The 21,611-nt window shown below is 42.5% G+C and overlaps 1 protein-coding gene across 3 annotated transcripts in view; it reads left to right on the top strand.

Moving 5' to 3' along the window:
• RPTOR (regulatory associated protein of MTOR complex 1) overlaps window positions 1-21,611 on the top strand; it is a 211,467-nt gene that overhangs the window by 163,639 nt on the left and 26,217 nt on the right. The gene's annotated exons all lie outside the window — the stretch shown is intronic.

The raw sequence follows: 21,611 nt of genomic DNA, 5'->3' as shown, positions 1-21,611 counted from the left end.
ACACAATGAACCTTTTTAAAGTCAATTAAATAATTTAATTTGATAGATGAACCTAAACTTTTCTCCACTGGGGATGGGTACTTTTGCCTGCATAATATGTAGATGGCCCCTTTTGTCTGTAGAGTGACTTGATTACTTTTGTGCTGAATCAATATAATTGACTGGCAAATTAATCAGAAATTTGGAATCAAGTTTTATAATTCAGTGATATCATTATGAGATTGGTATGTTTCCAAATAACCATTTTTAAACAACTCATCAAAGTAGATTTTACCTGGTACTCTCAGGTGTAACCGGTGTTGCCCAGTCTATTTTTTTTTGTAGGGGCCTAAAACACTTCCCTATACCCACAAAGAAATGGTGTCGGGATCATTTAATACTACCTTTCAAATAGGACAAAGGCCTCGGCACTTATAGAGCGATTAAAAAAAAAATCCAAATTTTAATTTCTTTGTTTTTGGGGGGGGGGGTTAAAACACTCCCTGGCACTCACTGATTATTCTCTGAAAGTTTGAGGAAGATCCATTTGGCCATCTCTAAGAGAAATGGAGACACAGACACAAACGGCTCTCTTGTACTATAGATTTCTGTACTTTCAGATAACTGGCTGTAATCTTGGAGATCAATTAATTATTGAGTATCAATCACTTCAATTTCCTCCTCCTCATCCTCCACCTCCCCATCATTCTCCTTCTGCTTCCATGTTTTCTTTTTCCTCCAAAAATTTCCAAGAGCAATATTTCCAAAAGAAAAGTAGTAACGTGTGTGCAAATAAAAGCAATTGGTTCTATGGTAGACTGCCCTGGTCAGTAAGCAGACACGGGGATTATTCTGCCCCTGTATGTGTCAACGCAAGAACACTGAGAAAAACAAACAACTTCAAAGATTCAAACGGTCGGGTGCTTTTCTCTTGCGTATTGAGCATCACAGTGCAACAGTGGATACAGAGTCCGAGGTGTGGTGGTGGTGGTCGTAAGGCAGCTTAGCTGCCGGGGTAGCTATCATTTCTTGAAGTGTGACTGTGTCGCTGATGCAGTGCCCCTCTACTAGTACACACACTGGAAATGGTACTCATTTCGCCGACCTCGGAGGGATGACAGGCTGAGTCAACCCCCTGGTGTATTAATTCAGTGGCCCAACGGGGCTTGAACTCAGGACCCTAGGATCCCAAGCCACCACCCTAACCACTGAGCCAACACCAGGCTTAGTCAGAGGTGATTCTTTCGGTCTCCACGATAGGTGGAGTGTTTGCAGAAGTTTTCGAGGCATCCATGCCAACTTGAGCGACCACGGCGATCTCTGGCAGTGGTGGGTCAAACTGTTTTTCTGGCTATTATAATGCTGCAGGCTCTATTGACTGATAGTGACGGTGGGTCACGTGGTCCTGATGTTGACAAATGGTGTGGCTGTCATGCAGGCGAATTGTGTAGGACAGTGGACCTGGTTTCTTATTGATGTCCCCCAGTAACCAAGTCGTACCCGCACCAAAGTTGTGGGCAAACTTTGGATCTCCAATGTTGATACAGCGATTGTTGGACAACTTATTGTTCACCAACTTTTGATTAAGCTGGCTCTGATAGAGGTTTGATGACACATCTGGTTTGAGATTGTCAAGCGTCGATCTCAGGTATCGTTTCATGACCAACTCGGTTGGAGCTGCACCGGTTGTTGATTGTGGCCTGACATGGAATTTGAACATGAGACAAGATGGCTTTGCTACTGGGTTTTCCTCCAGAAGTTTCTGCAATCTGGATTTGATGATTCCCACCGAATGTTCGGCCAGGCCATTTGAAGCCTGGTGATGTGGGCTGACAAATTTATGTTTGATGCTGTTCCGACGTGTGAACTCGACGAACTTGGTACTGGAAAAACGTGCTGTTATCACTCACGATCATCCTGGGCAAACCATGAGTGGCGAAACGGCATCGGAGTTTTTCGATGATGATGGCTGACATAGTACCACACATCATGTAGGCATCAATCGATTTGTTGTGTGCATCCATGATGATCAGAATCATGCTGCCATTAATAGGCCCTGCAGAATCAAGATGAATACGATACCACGGCTTGCTGGCCCATTCCCAGGGAGGCAGTGGCGCTTTCAACAGGTGTATTCCGTGTGCTCTGGCAGGGGTAACATTATGTTCGATGTCAGCAAGATTTGGCCACAACACGTAATTTATAGTGAGTGACATCATCTTCACAATTCCAGGGTGACAATCGTGAATTTCATCCATGACCTGGAACGCAGTGAGTAGGCAACCATTTTCCATGCTGAGTTTGTTTTTACATTCCTTAAAAGTGATAAAGCTGGGTCACCCTCAAGTAGCAAATGCCTTCCATGCTGTACAGCCTGGACAGAACGGGGTCTTGTCGAGTATGCATGCGGATCTGACCGGCGCCGACAGGACAATCTTCCAAATGATCCATCTGTGCAATAATGGATCCTCGCTTAGGCGAATCATCAACTGATTCTGGAAGGGGTAACTGACTTATGGCATCTGCATTTGTGATAGATGAACCAGGCCGATAACATATGTTGTAGTCATAAGCAGCGAGAAACGGGGACCAAGGGAGTGTCAGACGTCACCTTAGTAGGATTGAACAGAGTGATCAGCGGCTTGTGATCAGTGTGAATCGTGAAATGATGTTTGAGAAAGTATTGACGAAATTTGCTGATGCCAAAAACGATTCCCAGTCCTTCCTTGTCAAGTTGAGAATCGTTCTTCTCCACCGGGAACAATGTTCTGGAAGAAAATGCAACAAGTCTTTTGGTACCGTCGGGCATCACATGAGATAGCACACTACCCATTCCAAACTGACAGGCATCACATGTCAGCACGAGATCCTTCACTGGATCAAAATGAACGATAACGTTGGATGATTTAAGCAGATCTTTGGAGGTCTGGAATGCTGATTGTTCAGTGGTCCCCCAGCTCCAGGAGACTCCTGTCTTCAAAAGATGATCGAGAGGGCCCAAAATGTTGGTCACATTTGGGATGTAACTACCATTAGAACTGAACCAAGCTGAGGTATGACTTCAATTCGGTCATGTCTTGTGGAGCAGGAGCATTCTTCATAGCTTGGACTTTCTCATCTGTTGGGTGTACAACCTCGGCATCAATCGTAAGATGCAGGCAAGTGACAGAGGGCACCATAAATTTGCACTTGTCTCGACACAGGCAAAGGCCAGAGTCCGAAGTCTTCTTCAGAACTTGATTCAGGTTTTGTACATGTTCAGCATCCATACGGCCAGTAACAAGAATATCATCCTGGTAGCAAATTACATTTCATTTGGCGGCACACAAACTGTCCATGACACGTTGATAAATGCCAGATTTCACTCCGAAACTGAGCTGATGGTAACTGTACAACCTACGATGTGTGTTAATGGCAAGATACTGTTTCAAATTCTCGTCCAAGCAGACTTGTAGATGGTGGATGTGAGATTGATTTTAGTATGTCTTGCCTCCAGTGAGACGAGCGTAGATGTCTTTGATCCTCGGGATTGGATATTTATCCAATGAAGAACACTTGTTCATGGTCATTTTATAAGCACCACATATGTGGATGGACTGGTCCGATTAATTATATGAGCGGAACGATGGGTGCTGCCCATTCGGTGTACTGAATTGGCTCGATGATCCCCACACTTTTAAGATGATCCAGTTCCTTGTCAATCCACTCTTGCAGGGTTAAAGGGACTGGGTGAGCTCTGCAAGGCATAGGATTGGCATCTTGGTCAACACTGAGTTTAGCCGTATGTCCTTTCAAAGTTCCAAGCTCCTTAAAGACATCTGGACATGTATCCAGCACATTTTTGAGTGTGTTTGCAGCCGTAGGAGAAACATCCGCTGCCCCGCGTTGATGAATGCTTTTCCACTTCAGCTGAATTATGCTCAACCAGAACCTGCCTATTAAGGAAGGCCCCTTTTCAGGAATGACGATCAGGCAGGTGAAACTTGCAATTATTGTAGCCCACCGTGACGTCACAGGTTTCACAGGGAACGGTCTTCTCACCTGCGTAGGTGGAGAGGCCATAGGTTGTAGGTTTCAGTTCGGGTCAGTCAGCATTACTCCAGAGGTTTGTGAAAACAGCACGGCTGATGAACGAGACAGCTGCACCAGTGTCGACCTCCATTTTCAATGGTCAATTGTTGACAATAACAGTGGCAAGAAAAGGGTCCTGTTTATTGCAAGAATCGATATGAAACGGGTCAATAGATTCTGAGTTATCAAAAACAGAGCTCAGCTGGTCAAGCTCAGGTTCCTCAGAACCGATAAACTGATGAATCTTCTTGTTGGCAGCTTTTCTCAATTTGCAAGTGATGCAAGCTGGAGTAATATGGCCAGTTTTCCAACAAAAATGGCAGGTTGCATCTTTGAACCGACATGTCTCCGGAGGGTGCTTTCTGATGCACTGGAAGCATTTGTTGTGGGTTTGAGACTGCACTGGCTTCTAGCAATGAGACTAGTTCCAATGTTTTGCCTGATCATGATGTAACCGATTCACAGCAGGCCTGGTACCAGACGAACGAGTAGCACCGATGCTTAAAGCGTTGCATTCAGCACTTTCCATGGAAATGGCGGTGTCTCTGGCATTTTGGAAAGTCAGTTTTTTTCTCATCAATTTGGCATCTACGAGTGCAGACATCGAACATGGCAACCACCAGCAAATCACGGGGCATGTTATCAATCGTGTCCGCAAACTGACACGGATGTGAGTTTTTTTGAGGTGTGCAAAAAAACAATGGATGATCCCGGTGGTAGAGTGTCAGACGTTACCTAAGTCGGATCGAACAGAGTGCGATTGTCCTGGAATAGTACACGATTGTATTTGCTTTCTGGAACTATTATTTATTTATATATACTTGACCATCTCCACGACCAATGCAAATTTTGGATTTGTTATTTATATACACTTTACCATCACCACCATCAATAATAATAGACCATCTTGAATTATTTATTTATTTATTTATATACCTTATAACTTATGTGTGTGTGTATGTATATGTATATATATATATATATATATACATACATTCAATCTACATCCCACCTTGAATTATTTGTTGTTATTTACACTTTACCATCACCGCTACCTGCATATCAGAGATGTCAACAAGTCACGGTTTTTGTATACATAGTCAAAGCTCATGGGAGAGCTCAGATTGGTTTAATCTAGGCCTTTTACTATAAAGGATTGGTTTAAATTTGCAACCCCATGGGCTTGGAGGGTATGGGGGAGAAATGGTACCGAATTGAAGGTGTGATGGAATTTTTGGGAAGGAAGGGATGGAGTTAAAGGAAAGGAAGTGTCACAATGATCATCCAGGAGTTTCAATTTCCACCTCATTTGCAATCATAATAAATAGTGGGCCAAACAACAAAAAGAGGAAGACATAGATAAACATTTTATTGAATTACAAGATTAAACTACTAACATGAACCTGTATGTAATCAATCATGTTATCTCCCTTTATTGGCAGCTTTTTAAAGCCAGGTTCTTAAGTATGTGCACAAAGTTCAAATAAATCAACATAGAAAGGAGAGAAGATTGGGACCATACTGTGCAGAGCGTTGGTGCTGCTTAAGCAGTCTCCTTGGCGATTGGGCATAATCGTGGATGGGTCACCACTCCGACACAGTATACTAGCATGCTGGCACTCATTTTGCCAACCTTGGAAGGATGACAGGCCGAGTTAACCCCACCTGGTATTAATTTGATAAGAAAACACCCTAGGATCCAAAGCTCACCACCCTAACCATTAAGCCAACACCAGGCATATATATAGAAAGGATAGTTTCTTATTGTGATTGCAAAAATAATGGCCACTGATAGAAGAAATAAAGAAAATTAAATTATCATTTTATTACATATGCAAAACAGAAACACTACCACCTCCTCCACCCCTCTGCTCAATGCCCTGTAAATCCTGTAATCACTCACAACCTCATCTTTTTCCTCCCTTTCATATCCCCATGTTTGATATGTCATATAAAGATGGCTGTATGAGAAAGCAAAGATGTATATTTTACACTTATACCACAAAACAACCATAAGCAGTAGCTTTACATCACCGATGAAGTAGCAAACTCACCAGCTGTTACACCACATGTAGTGACAGTCTGCCTCCTTCTTGAAAAGAGAAAAAAAAGATCAGATGGTGAGGATTGGATAAGCCAAAATAATAAATGAATCTATGTTTGTTTGCTTTTTGTCATCAACAGCCTGGGTAACACTTATTAGCTGCAGATTCAACAGGCCTTCCAGATCTCAACACTTGACCATAGTTGTAGCTTCTCCACCTGAGAACAAGCTTTGCCAGTCGAAGGTCGAGCGCTGCAAAATTATTGAACATCCTATAAAATGAAAATGGCGAATGAAATCCAGGCAAACACCATAAGAATCAAACAAATATCATTCTCCAGTGAGGCAAAAAAATGTTCACAAACAAAACTTGGCAGCACCACATGGTCACGGAAACAGCGGCCGAAACTATGGCTGCAAAACATGCAACAAGTGGCATTGGAGATAATTATCAAGTGAAGAAGAAGTCAAGAAAGTCTCATTCATTGGAGGTGAAATTAAAAGTTTTCGATGGGTTTGATGGAGAGGTGAGCGCAGCATTGATATTCAAAGAGAGATGAGACTTCTTGATTCCACAGTGAGAACCATTCATGACAATCATGATAAAATCCCTAAGAGCATTCAGCAACAACGAATCTCAGTGTTACCAGAACTGCAAGATCTCGGCCATGTGCTATTGACAAAATGGAGAAGACGCTGATCATGTGGAAAGAGCATCAGGACCAACAGAACATGCCCTTGTCTGGAATGGTCATTCAAGATAAGGCGAGTAGTTTGTATGGCGATCTAACCAATGATCCAGTGCCTTTTGCTGCCATTCATTGTGGTTCGAGTGCTTCGAGAGTCACCATGCATTCCACAATATCAAGTTTACTGGAGAAACTGCTGCTGCCAAAAATTTTCCAGTCATCTTCAAATCAGTGATTGCGGTTGGAGGTTACACACCAAGCCAGGTGTTTAACCTTGATGAAACTGGACTTTAATGGAAACACATGTCCAACCGCACTTTCATCTCCATCAACTTTGGCCCGAGGCAGTGATCGAGTTCAGAGGTTTCATGGAGGCTGAAGTCAGCGAAGCAAGGCAACAGATTGTGGACATAGCCCTGCAAGTGGGATTTGAGGAGGTCGACGAAGATCATGTTGAGGATTTGCTTCTCTCACACAGGAGGTTGCTGAGCAGTGAAGATCTTCTGGCTCTGGAGGAGGAGCGCATCAGATAGGAATCAGAATCAAGTCCTGAGGAGGTTGAGCCTGTTAAAACCTCACGACAAAGATCATGGCTAAAGGTGTCAAGTTGGTTGATGAAGCCATGGCCATCTTTGATGAACATGATCCCGACTGCATGAGAAGTTGCAAACGTTAAACTTCCTAAACTGTATGCCTGTGGAATCCAAGACCAACTCCACTCTTGGATTACTGATTTCCTCCCCTCTCATAGTCAACGTTTGGTTCTCAACGGAACACTTTCATCTCCTCTTCTTGACAAGTCTGAAGTACACCCAAAGCAGTGTTCTAGGCCCCCATATTATTCCTCATCTTCATAAATGATCTCACTGACTCTGGAAAATCCTCTTTATCTCTTTGCTGATGACACCACTCTCTGCCGTGACATCTCTCATCCTTCCTACAGACAGGCAGCAGCCAATTCCCTCTCCTCTGACCTTCACAAAATCACAAACTGGTCCAACACAATTTTCTTCTGTATCCATATTGTCCACCTTTTGTGTTCTCCCTCTCCCCTCATTGTTACCTGCATCCCTCATTTATCTCTCTCTGTCTACATTCACCCTCTGCCCTGCTGTTGTTGTTTCCACTTTCTCATGCTGTTCCCTTTCTTTTGTTGTGTACAGATTTGTTATGTGTAATCGCTTTTGCATGAGCTGAGCTAGACCACTTTGTTGATTTATTTTTTTAAACAGTGCCTCGACATTTGCGGCATTTTTCAGGAACGTATCCCCTGCGGATAGTGGGGTCCGACTATATATATATATATATATATATATATATATATATATATATATATATATATATATATATATATATATATATATATATATATATATATATATATATATATATATATATATATATATGAGGTGTATTCAAAAAGTATCCAACCTTAACTTTTCGTGCGTAAACAAATGAAGCTAGTATAGGGAGGTGTGGTTTGGTGCACGTATGTAGGCGATCCTAATCCGTATGAGTGAATATTTTCCCATCTGCAGAAGCTGTCAGTCGCCGACAGACCGCCGATGAGTGAGGAAGTGTAAGTGAGCGCTGTCGGATTTTTGTTTTTGACAAAATGACGGAAAAACTTGAACAACACTAATGCATCAAATTTTGTGTTAAGTTTGGCGATTCCCAAGTGGAAACGATCCGCAAGATTCAACAGCCTTCGGGAACGAAGCAATGGGCACCATACAGGTAAAAGAGTGGTACAACCTCTTCAAAGATGATCGCACATCAGTGGAAAGTGAAGCATGTTCTGTTAGGCCCTCAACATCCCGAAATGAGATCGTCATTGACCAAGTGAGGACCCTGCTGATGCAGGATCATCAAATCACGATCAGAGAACTTACAGACGAGGGGGGCGTCAGCATTGGATCCGTTCATTCCATTGTGACTGAGGATTTGGGCTTAAGGAGAATCTCAGCGAAGTTCGTGCCAAAGCTGCTAACGATCGAGCAGAAACAACTCCGTTTGGAGATCGCACAGGACATTCTGGAGACTGTGAAAAGCGATCCCAACTTCTTCAACACAGTGATCACTGGCGATGAGACCACAGTGATCCGTCAATTTGGAAAAAACGAAAAATCCGACGGCGCTCACTTACACTCCCTCACTCATCGGCGGTCTGTTGGTGACTGATAGCTTCTGCAGGCGGGAAAATATTCACGCATACCAATTAGGATCGCCTACATACGTGCACCAAACCACGCCTCCCGAGCTTCATTTGTTTACGCACGAAAAATTAAGGTTGGATACTTTTTGAACACACCTCGTAGGGTGTCCCAAAAAAAATACAACTTTTAAAATGCTTCGTTTGATCCTACAAAAGCAGTAATTTTGTCACTAATGCTTCATTTCTTGTTGCAGAGACCTTGAAGTTTATTTTTATACCAAGCAAGCGCCAGAAAAATGCCAAGACAGACCGTACAACAACGGACGAAAATTGTTGAACTTTGGCACCAGACGAAAAGTGTCATACAGGTGCAACGTCTTTAATCAAGATATTTAATCGTCTTTAATCCACTTGCGCCATGCACCAAACTTTCGGACAATAAAGTGCATCATCGCAAAGTTTACCAATGTGGGAACCATCTGTGACCTTCACAAGGGTCACAGTGGTCAGAAGAGGACAGGTCGTAGTGAAGAAAATGTGGAAATGGTGAGACAGGCGGTCGTTTAGAGTCCAAAAAAATCGATTCGACGACTTTCTGCCGAGACAAACATTCATAAGAGCACCATTCAGAGGATCCTTCGCCAAGACATTCATGCCTTTCCATACAAAATTCAAACGGAAACGGTGCTTACTGATCAACAGAAATGCAAAGGACTAGACTTTGCAAATTAGTTCTCAGGAAAGTTGGAGGAAGATGCAGACTTCCTCAAAAAACTTCACATGACGGAGGAATGCCATGCTCACTTGTCCAGGGAGGTAAACAAACAAAACTTTCAGTACTGGGGAACTGAAAATCCTGGTAATGCATCAACTGAACGGGTGCCTCGATCTGTTCTCAAAGTCACTATGTGGGTGGCGGTTGGTTGGTGTGGGATAATTGGTCCATAATTCTTTGAAGATGACCAGGGACACACTTTCACGGTAAACCAGAGGAACTATCGCGAAATGATTCAGGAATTCTATCTGCCTGAGCTACGTACTCAGGCCCGTAGGAGAAACAACCTGATCCAGATGAGAACCCAGTGGTTCCAGCAGGATGGGGCACCGCCCCATACAGCCAAGGAAATAAGGCGTTTTCTCAACCAACATTTTGAGGGCTGCTTTATCTCCCTCTACGGAGACGTTGAGTGGCCACCGTATTCCCCTGACCTTATCCTCCATACTTCTTCTTGTGGGGGTATCTCAAGGACAGGATCTATGGAAATCCTAGGCCTCAGACTCTTGATCAGCTGAAGGAAAACATCCACCGAGAAATCCAGAACATTCCTCAGGAAACGTTTCCCAAAGTGATGAAGAACATGACAACGCGTTTGCAGGCAGTGATCGGACAACGTGGACCCTACATCGAACATGTGGTCTAAAAGAAAACGAGGATTCTATACCAAAATTTAAATTTTGGTGGCAATTTTGACATTGGTACAATAAACTTCAACCTTTCAGCTTTCTATCCAGCCATATATCTTTTTTTTTTTTAAATATATGTTATGACCATCCTCTTTGCAGATGAAAAGTTGTCTTTTTTGGGGATACCCTGTGTGTATATATATATATATATATATATATATATATATATATATATATATATATATATATATATATATATATATATATATATATATATATATATATATATATATATATAAATATATATATGTATATATATATATATGTATATATATATATATATATATATATATATATATATATATATATATATATATATATATATATATATATATACATATATGTATATGTATATATATATATACATACATATATACATATATACATATACATACACACACACGCACACAGGGTGTTTCAAAAAGAGTGATGCAACTTTAAATGTTTATTTGCAAAGAAACAGAAACCTCAATAACATGAAGAAAACATTTCTTGAAAGTTTATGACATGGTGTTTTCTGTCGCTGATTGCTATTGCAGTAAGTCACTGCTCCAGTTTGTGAGAGCCCAAGGTCTGAAATTGCCATTTATGCAAAATCCTTGGAATTGACGTCCTTGATGTGTGCCTCTCTGTGGTTCAGACAGGCATTGATCCTGACTCCAAAGTTCTGTCCAACTTTCCTGTATGTCTCATGTGGCACTGGCTGGAGGTAGTCTGACACCTCATGCTTCAGATCATCCAGTGTGGCAGAGCATTTGGCGTAGACAGAGCCCTTGGCGGCCCCACAGAATCAGTAGTCTAGAGGGTTCAAGTCTGGGCTATGGAGTGCTCAGTCATGAGCGGTTCCCAGGGCAACGAGGCGGTTTCTGGAGACCTGCCGCAGAAAAGTGATGGTGTCACCAGCTGTATGCAGGGGTGCACCATCCTGCATAAACCAGGTCATGCTGAGCTGGTTTGGGGTGACCTTTTGGGCTAGATCATTATGGAACTTCTGGAGCCCGGCCCGGTAGCGCTCATCGTTGATAGTCACCGTCCTGCTGTTGCCATTCTCAAACCAGTAAGGCCCTCGCGTTCCCCATCTGACATTGAAGGTGCAGAAGCATGTGACCTCAGGCCCTTTCATGTACCTCTCAGTGATCTCCTCAGGTGGTTCTGCCCCCCAGGAAATGTTGTTGTGGTTGTTGATGGCACCGTTCAAGTGGAAATGGGCTTCATTGCTGAACCAGATCAGGTTGATCCAGTTTGGGTACTGCTCCATCCTGTCATTGAGCCAATTGCACATATCAAGTCTCCTTCTCATGTCATCTTGACTCAGTTCATGCCTAATTGAAATGATGGATGGGAAAAGCTTCACTTCCTTTGTGAGGATATGCCAGACTGATGTTGGATTGATGCCGAGCTCCCAGGAGCGCCAGCGGTGGGACTTCTTGGGACTGTCCACTGCAGAATCCCACACGGCGTCGAAGTTGGCTTGGCTCTTGGTGACTAATGCTGGCCTGCCACTATTACCCTTGTGCTCAAAATGTTTCACAATATGTTGAATGGTACAATTTGTGGGTCCATCACGTGTTCTGAGGTCGTATTCCTGGCAGAACTTCCGGCAGGTGTCTCCATATGATTTAGTCTCATACTATAGAGCCACCACTTTTGTCTTCTGCTTCAATGGCATAGTTGAGCTATGAGGCTAGAAATCCCAGGGAACAAATATCACGATAACACCACAAAGTATAGGTCAAAAAACAAAGAAATGGTAGGATGTGAAAGTTGTATCGATATTTTTGAAACACCCTGTATTTATACATACCTTAGGTATGTTTCCGCACGCATCCACAAAGACATCATTGAAGCCCGTGTAATATATGGATTGAACTCAGCTGCTGTTCTCAAACCATGCATTCCTCTCATTGCATCTGCTGCAAATATACCCTGTGTATTTTTTTAATGTCAAAGCTATCTTATTTGAAACGATAACGTGATACCGCCCGCTACACCATTTTCTACACCACCAGCTACTCCGCCTGCTATACTGCCCAAAGTGTAAACATGGCTGAACCGTCAAAGGTTCTCTCAAGAGTTCGATCTTTGGACACAGTAAGTGTTGTATCTGAGAAGAACAAGATTGTTAATTGTGTTTACAATGAAATGTATGAATAAACGTGTTCAAAAACACTGGGCCGCGTATGTTACACGGGGGTATAGCTCATTTATTTATAAACCTTGACGTGCAAGCTATCAAAGGATTAAAACACAGGCTTCATTTCTTGCCATATAGGTTCTGAAAGGCTGTTTAACTCAATTTTTTGTCAACTTCATACAGTGGACATTTTTTGTTTTCTTCCCAGCAAAAATTAATTTATGTTAAATTTACTTCTCATTTCTAGTGTACCTACTTAAACATATGTATGTGAGACTAGTCAGTAACCTCAGCAAATGTTTAAATAGCTTATACACAGTACCAAAGCATTCAATGTGGAACGGGAAAGGAGATTTTAATAATTTACTTGGATATTTATTATATACGTTAGAATGAAATGTATTATCAGGAAGAAAGGTGTTGAATCAGGAAGGGGGTGTGATGCTGTGGGAGCAGAAAGAGGGTGGGATACTGGAGAAAATGAAATGTTTAACTTATTAACTTGGAATGCAACTTCGCTAACAACCAACAATTTTGAATTATTCATGTACAAAATTCCATATCAACACTACCTCCATCTTTATTTATTTAAATGTAAAATCTACAGGTCCCATTTTTAAACGGCATTGAGGAGCTCATGTGGCCTCAATGAAGTCTTGTGTCCTTGTTTTTCATACTTCTCTGTTTTGCTTGTATTAAGCCATATTACTTGCACTTGTAATTCTTTTTATTTTTTGCAATGGTACAGTCGTGGCCAAAAGTATTGACACCCTTGCACTTTTTCCAAATAATGCACCATTTCTTCCAGAAAATTGTTGAAATTTAAAAATATTTTGGTATCCACATATGTATTTCTTTCGTTTGCAGTGGAACAAAACAAAAAAAGCTGAAACAATGACTAAATCTTAGCTTATTCATCACAGAAATCCCCAAATGGCCCGGAGAATATTATTGCCACATATCAGAAGGTCAGGTCAGGTATGGGAGCATGTGCCAGAACAGCGCGTCGCTGCGTCCACTTTCCGCCGGTACTCCAGGGGCCTCCATCTGGCCATCCCCCAGGCAGATGCCAGGCCCATCCCCATCTCTTTGAGATGATTGTCAACCTGCTGCAACCACAAGGCACATGGTCGGCCCACTGGCCTCCTCCACTCATGAGACTCCCTCCCTGAGAGAATCTGGTGAGCAGGATCAGCGTCAGGAAAACGAGCCACATTTCCATACAGCCGCAACTGACGCTCACGGACTATGCAGGTAACAAATCTCATCCGAGTCTCTCTCAGCAACCGCTCATTGGACACAAAATCCGACCAGCGATAACCAAGGATTCTCCGAAGAGACCTGGAACCAAAGGAATTAAGTCTCCGTCTCAGATCCTTGGTCAGAGTCCAAGTCTCGCATCCATAGAGCAAGACTGGAAGTACCAAGGACCTGAAGACTCGGACTTTCGTCCTCCCGCACAGGTACTGGCAGCGCCACACCCCATGATCCAGTGAATCCATGACTCCCCAGGCCCGACCCAGACGTCTATTGACATCTGACTCACAGCCAGCAGAGACATGAATATCACTGCCAAGGTAAGTGAATCTGTCCACGACCTCAACATCCTCACCACAAACAGACACAGACAGCACAGCAGCATCCAAGATGTCACTGGAAGCCTGGATCTTAGTTTTGACCCAAGAAAACCGTAATTCCAGCGGCTCCGACTCCTCATTCAGCACCTCGAGGGCCCCCAAAAGGATATCAAAAGTCTCCGCAAAGATGACTGCATCATCTGCGAAATCAAGGTCAGACATCTTAACATTCCCAAATGATGCACCACAGCTTGATCTCTCCGACATCCTCCCAAGAATCCAGTCCAGACAAGTGCTGAAAAATGTGGGGGCCAGTACACACCCCTGACGAACTCCAGTAACAACTGGAAATAAGTCAGAGATGGTACCACCACACTTCACGGCACTCTCAGTACCAGAGTAGAGTTCAGACATCAGATCGATTAGTTTTGGTGGCATCCCAGGAAGACCAAGAATCCTCCAGAGGGCATCCCGATTCACTGAATCGAACGCTTTACAGAGATCAACATAGGCTGCAAGCAGCCCCTGCCGAAACTCTCGTCTGCGTTTGATGAGGACACGAAGAGCAAGGATACGGTCAATCGTTGACCTCTTTGGTGTAAAGCCTGACTGCTCTGGATGCTGGTACTCAAGCAGATGGTGGCGAACCCGATCAAGAATTATCCGAGCAAAGACCTTGCCCGGCACTGAGAGCAGCGTCACCCCTCGGTAGTTGTTGCAGTCTTGGCGATCACCCTTCCCTTTCCAGAGAGGAACAACAAGGCCCCTCTTCCAGTCAGTTGGGATGATGCTTGTGTTCCAGACAGAGCAAATAACTACATGCAATGACACGAGTTCAGCATTTCCACCAGCCTTGAGAAGTTCATCATGGATGGAAAATATCCCAAGAGCTTTACTCATTTTCAACCATTTTACCACAGTCTGTTTCCACAAATGAAGGTGGACCACAGTTGATTGGAGGGTCAGCAATTAGGATAGTAACACCCCTGACATCCCACTCGACAGCTGGTGGATCAGCCTAGTACAACCGCTCAAAGTAATTGGCCCAGCGGGCCTTCACTTCAGACTCCTCTATCAAGAGCCTACCACTCTCTGCTGTAACTCCAGCGATGAGCCTGTGGGAACGGAAACCATGAACCAGCCACCCTCAGTCCATGACTTCTTGCAAAGTCAAGGAACTTAGTGCTATTCTGGTTCATAGTTCCTGACCCATGGGGACCAACACATCTCATAACCATCCCTATCATTTCCAGTCGATGTATTGAAATCCCCCAAGACTAGAAGTGTATCTCGTCTGGGGCACTGATCAACCACAGACTTGAGCGTGGCGTAGAATGCATCCTTCACGGTGAGATCACTCGCCTCTGTCGGAGCATAAACAGAGACCAGGGAAATGATATCTCAGGAGTGACGAATCCTTAATCTCATCATACGCTCGTTGACCGGTGTTACCTCAATTATCATTGGGGTCAGCTTATTGGACATGGCTACAGCAACTCATTGGGTATGGTAACCATCAGAGCGACCAGACCAATAGTAGGTGTTGCCACCTACCATTATCTCGCCGCAATCCGTTCTCCGAACCTCAGAGAGAGCTGCAATCCCGATGTCCTAACGCTTTAGCTCAGATGATAACAGAGACAGGTGATCATCCTCTCTTAGGGATAGGACATTCCAGGCACCCACCCAAAGGGACCGCCTCAGGTCAACCCAAGGAGACCGCCGTCTGGTGGACGATACCTCAGCACCACTCCGACACACTCTCCCGCAATCTGACCCAGGGATGTTACCCCGTGGTTTCCCTCCTATCATCAAAGATTGGGGGTCCCGAAGGCTTTGCCCCAATCCCGTCATTCGGTGAGCTGCCCTGCGAAGGGAAGCTGCACAGGAGGTATTCCCACGGAGTGGGTTTTCAGATTTTTTTTTCGTTTTTGTGTTTTGCGGAATGAAGGGTTTTACGGTGGCCGGAGTGCAAATCCTGCCACCAACCTCCTAATGAAAAAGTAACCCAACTGCAGGAGGTCGTCCGCAGACACAGTATATATGTATATATATATATATATGTATATATATATATATATGTATATATATATATATATATATATGCATATATATGTATATATGTATATATATATATGTATGTATATATATATATATATATATATATATATATATATATATATATATATATATATATATATATATATATATATATATATATATATATATATATATATATAAAGCTTGACTGAAGTTTGCCAAAGCACACCTGAATAAGTCAAAATCCTTCTGGCAGAATGTCCTGTGGACAGATGAGTCCAACTTCGAGCTTTTTGGTAAAACACACCATCTCTATGTTTGCAGAAAACAAAATGAAGCCTTCAAAGAAAAGAACACCTTCCTTACAGTCAAACATGGAGAAGGTTCAGTGATGTTTTGGGGTTGGTGTGCTGCCTCTGGCACTGGGTGCCTTGAATATGTGCATGGATGGCATCATGAAATCAGATTACCAAGGTACTTTGGAGCACAATGTTCAACCCAGGGTCAGAAATCTGGGTCTCCGTTGAAGGTCATGGGTCTTGCATCAGGACAATGACCCCGAACACACTTCAAAAATCACCCAGGAATGGTTCAAGACAAAACGCTGGACTGTTCTGAAGTGGCCAGCAATGAGTCCAGATCTAAATCCCATTGAACAGCTGTGGGGAGATCTGAAAACAGCAGTTGGGAGAAGGCACCCTTCAAATCTGGGAGAACTGAAGCAGTTTGCACAAGAAGATTGGGCCAAACTGCCAGTAGAGAGGTGTAGGAACCTCATTCATGGCGAGGGGAAGTGCTTGACTGCAGATATTTTGTCCAAAAGCTGTGCAACCTAATATTTAGTCTCGGGTGCCAATAATTTTGTCAATGCCATTTCTTTTTATTTTCTGATTTAAAAAGATATATTAAGTTTTGAATCAGAGACAAAAGTTCTGCAATATTAACAGTTAAATAAAGAATTGTGGAGACAAAATAATTTTGTCAATTTTAACTTATTTTTGGAGAAAATTGTGTTATTTGAAAAAAATGCAAGGGTGCCAATATTTTTAGTCATGACTGTATGTATTATTCCATACTAGTATAAAAGCCTGTCAAAAATTATGGGTAGGAGTTATTTTATTTAAAGAGACAGGAAGATATGATGTTCCGTAGCGAGAAAAAACATTATTTTCCGGGGCGTTTCGTTTTGACTATATAGCCTTGTGAGCATGCAACAGTCTGAAGCCTCGGCCTCGCATCAGGTGTGCTTATATCTTTATTTATTTATGAGACATTCTACGGACGTAAATGAAGAGTCGTTTTACTCTGCGCGTGTTGCACATTGCATCCAGTGAATTTCACCTCTACGCGTCTTGTATTTATTAATTTTTTTTTAAACCGCTTCTGCAGACCATCCTTGAGGCTTGATTTGCAAGTCACCATCTACAATTCCAACAGAAGAGGCGTAATTACTCTTTCATGGAAAAAAAATTTGAGATTTTTATCCTCAAAAATAGACTGCAATGAACACACAGTCGTGTTAAAAGATTGGCCTTTAAAACCTGACTCAAATCATCCTCATGAAGGGGGACAGACAAATACACACTATTATATATAGATAGACTAGCTGAAGTACCTGGTGTTGCCCAGAGAAATTCAATGAAATACTCTGATAATTAAATTTGTGTTGTGTTGTTGATAACAAATCACTCAACATAGGATCTTCTCAATACATATTACTCGATCGTTCCCAGGGGAAAAAAACCCACAGGCAGTGTATAATAAGCGCAAGACCTGAATGAGGCCTGAAGGACAATTATCTGCTTTTATGTGGGATCAATTTTTTTATCCAAATATAGATCTCGACTTTCCTCTGGTTGAAAGAGGAGGCCATGCAAAGTTTGGTCATGCTGGTTCCTGCAGGGTCCGAATGCATCAATAGACAAACAAACACTTTTATATATATATACTGTAGTTCTTTGGGGTCTTTGGGGTCTTAAAGGGTCTTCGACATGTTGAAGGTCTTAGGGGTCTTCGGGGTTCTTAAAAGATATTGGGGATCTTTGGGGTCTTGCAGGGTTTTATGAGTCTTTGGGGTCTAAAATGTCTTCAGGGTCTTTGGGGTCTTAAATGGTATTCGGGGTCTCCAGGGTCTTCAAAGGCGGAGGTAGTGGATGGAAATGCCTTGAGGACAATCCATGGGTCAGACTTGGTCTATGTACTAAATGTGGTGGTTGTCAGCCTAGCAGTCTTTGCAAAAAACGCGAACATACACTACCGGTCAAAAGTTTTAGAACACCCCCATTTTTACCAGTTTTTACTGAAATTTAAGCAGTTTAATGTTTCAACGTAATCTGAAATTAAAGCATAGAACAAATAAACAATTGCAGATAAAAAAGAAATAATGCAAACGTTTTGCTGAACAAAACTTTTGACTCATCAAAGTCGCCACCTTTTGCAGATATTACAGCCGAACATACTCGTGGCATTCTTTCTACAATGGAAATCAAATATTGTTCGGAAAGTTCTTCCCAACACTGTTGCAGAAGTTCCCACAAATGTGTTGCACTTGTAGGTTGCTTTGCTTTCACTCTTCTGTCCAGTTCATCCCAAACCAGCGAGATGGGGTTTAAGTCTGGAGACTGTGCTGGACATTCCATGATTTGAAGCCTACTATCTTGTTCTTTTCTTCAAAGGTAGTTCTGACAAAGCCTGGAGGTATGTTTTGGGTCGTTATCTTGCTGTAGGATGAACTGACCAACTAGGCGTGGATCAGAGGGTATTGCATGGTGCTGCAAAATGCTGTGGTTGCCCTCTTGGTTCAGGGTGCCAGTCACTCTGTGCAAGTTGCTGACTCTGGATACAACAAAAGAGCCCCAGATCCATCACGCTTCCTCCTCCATGTTTGACAGTTGGTGTCGTACACTGAGGAACCATGCTTTTACCTACTCCACGGCGTACAAAAAACTTGCATGATGAACCGTAGCTTTCAAATTTTGATTCATCGGTCCATTAGACCTTCCAGTTTTCAGTAGTCCACTGGCAGTGTTTCATGGACCAGGCAACCCTCTTTTTCTTATTTTTGCCATCTTAGCAATGGCTTTCTTACTGCCACTCGACCTGTCAAACCTGCAGCTCGAAGTCTTCTCTTCACAGTTGAAACTGAGACTTCCTTACTTTGACCAGTGTTCAGCTGTGCTTGAAGCTGCTGTGCTTGAAGCTGCTGTGCTGTGAGCCACCTATCATGCAAGCTGGTTGACTCTCATAAACTTGTCTTGTAATTGTGTTGTGGCTTTGGGTCTGCCAGACCTGTTCCTGTCAGAGTTTCCTCCAGTTTCCAAGTGCCTTTTGATGGTGTAGGAAACTCGACTTACTGACACCTTGGCTTCCTTTGCAATTTCTCTAAAGGAAAGACTTCCACTTTTAAGGGTTATAATGGTCTGTATGTCTTCCCTTGTTAATTGTCTTTTTCTCGCCATTATGATAGCAATATACTACTTCCTGCAGTGCAATATTGTCCAAATAATGCTTCAGAGGGTGGAGCAACACAGTCTGTTCCAACACTGCTTTTATACAGACAGAGGGTTTGTAACTAATCAACAAAAGTTGGGACACCTGTAGGAATTGTTTACATCAACTTTCAAGGCATAATTTACTTCCGTTGCTGCAGAACAACAGCAGTTGCTAACCCATTACTTGTTCCCTGAAAAGGGAACATTTTTTTTTTAATTTTTTTAACAACTATGAAATTTACATTATTTTTCAGTTTTTGGTAACCTAAACTTTGTTTTTTAACCTGTGGCAGTTTACTGCTTAGCTTTGTACCATTTCAGGTTATTCACTGGTCTTGAACTGCTTAAATTTCAGTAAAAACTGGAAAAATGGGGGTGTTCTAAAACTTCGACCGGTAGTGTACAAACAGAGACAGACGACAAATTTTATTTCTTAGATGAGGAAGAGTAACCGTCCTCACTGATGGGAAAAGCAAGCAAAAGTACTTGTTCCCTGTGATGGGAAAAGTTTGAGTTAATCTATCTGTTTGAATTATTTCATCGACTTTAAAAAGGTTAATTGTGTTGCACTCTAGGTTTCATTCAGAGACAATGCTCTGATTTAATTATACTGCCCACCGCAAAATGGTGGCATGACATCAGGCGGCAGAGGTTGGAATTGTTCAAAAAGAGTGCAAAATATCCTACTTGCAAAATAAAAGTTGCCATCAACATTATTCATGTTGATTTCAAAATCATCATTTTCTCATCATTTCAAAAGTGAATGTTGAGCTTTTCAAACCCAGGGCGATAAGCGGCCGCCATAAACGAGAGGCAAGCGCATGCACGGACAGACACCACAGTTCACAATATGTAATTGATGACTTCCCTTCCAAGAAACTTCCACACAAAAGAGACCATTCTTCCTCTCAAACCTGCACAATGGTTGCCAACGTATGACTTATTTTGCATACAGGGTCAAGGCTCATGGAAGAGCTAGAACACTGAATGGATCAGGATGCAACAGGACAAAAGGAACAGTACAGAGGGGGGTAGGGGGAGGGGGAAGGAGGGCAAACACCAACAGCAGAGTTGAAGAACAAATTAGAGGGAGATTTGGACAAACAATGGGGTGGGGAGGAATGGGTTAGACAAGAGATACAGAAGGAAACTTCTCCCCCCCCCACCCTTTCTCCCTATCTCTCCCCTTCCCTCTCTCTTCCCCTCCCCTCTCTCTATCCCTCCCCTCTCTCTCCTCCTCCCCCCTCTCTGTCACTCCCCTCTCCCACTCCCCTTCTCTCTCCTCCACTTTCTTCTTTCTCCTTTCTTCCTCCTCCTTTCTTCCCTCTCCTCCCCCTCACTCTACGTGTCCATGCTCTATCCTTTTAAAAGTTGAGTGTTGAGCAAGGAAGCAACACACACCATATTTACAGTCTTTCATTTAACTCATTTCCCCGGCCTCTCGACTCATGAATTACGTACATAGGCATTTCCCTACCAAGCCGATTTTTATTGCCTCTAATGTTTATTTACTTCACATAATCTGTGAATTTCAAGTCTATCAGTTTGTTTATCAACCTTGAAAAGTCGGGCAAAAACCAAAAGTTTTTAAATGAAAGATTTCACTATTTTCTTTCCTCTGCATTATGAGAATGTACCTTCATTGAGTGGTGGATATTAGTCCGCTTCCACGATTGCTGTGAACAAAACATGTATTAACTGGTTTCCTCTGCATGTGTTGGAATCAAAATGTACCTTTGTTTCCTCAAAACGGTACCTTCATTTCATCATAGAAGCATGTTGTACAGTCTTGAAACGTACACCAGAGGTCTCGCTAATGGCAAGTGTTTGTGATGCTGAAGAAGAGAGTGGAAAGCGTGGCCTGCAGAATGGGTTGTGCTAATGACACACAGAGAGGAACTGAGATAGATGTGTATATATATATATATATATATATATATATATATATATATATATATATATATATA

This window comes from Eptatretus burgeri, chromosome 1, assembly GCF_056783735.1.
Source record: "Eptatretus burgeri isolate ZD-2024b chromosome 1, Ebu_testis_v1, whole genome shotgun sequence".
NCBI classification, from domain to species: Eukaryota; Metazoa; Chordata; class Myxini; order Myxiniformes; family Myxinidae; genus Eptatretus; species Eptatretus burgeri.
This window is presented reverse-complemented; position numbering and strand designations above follow the sequence as displayed.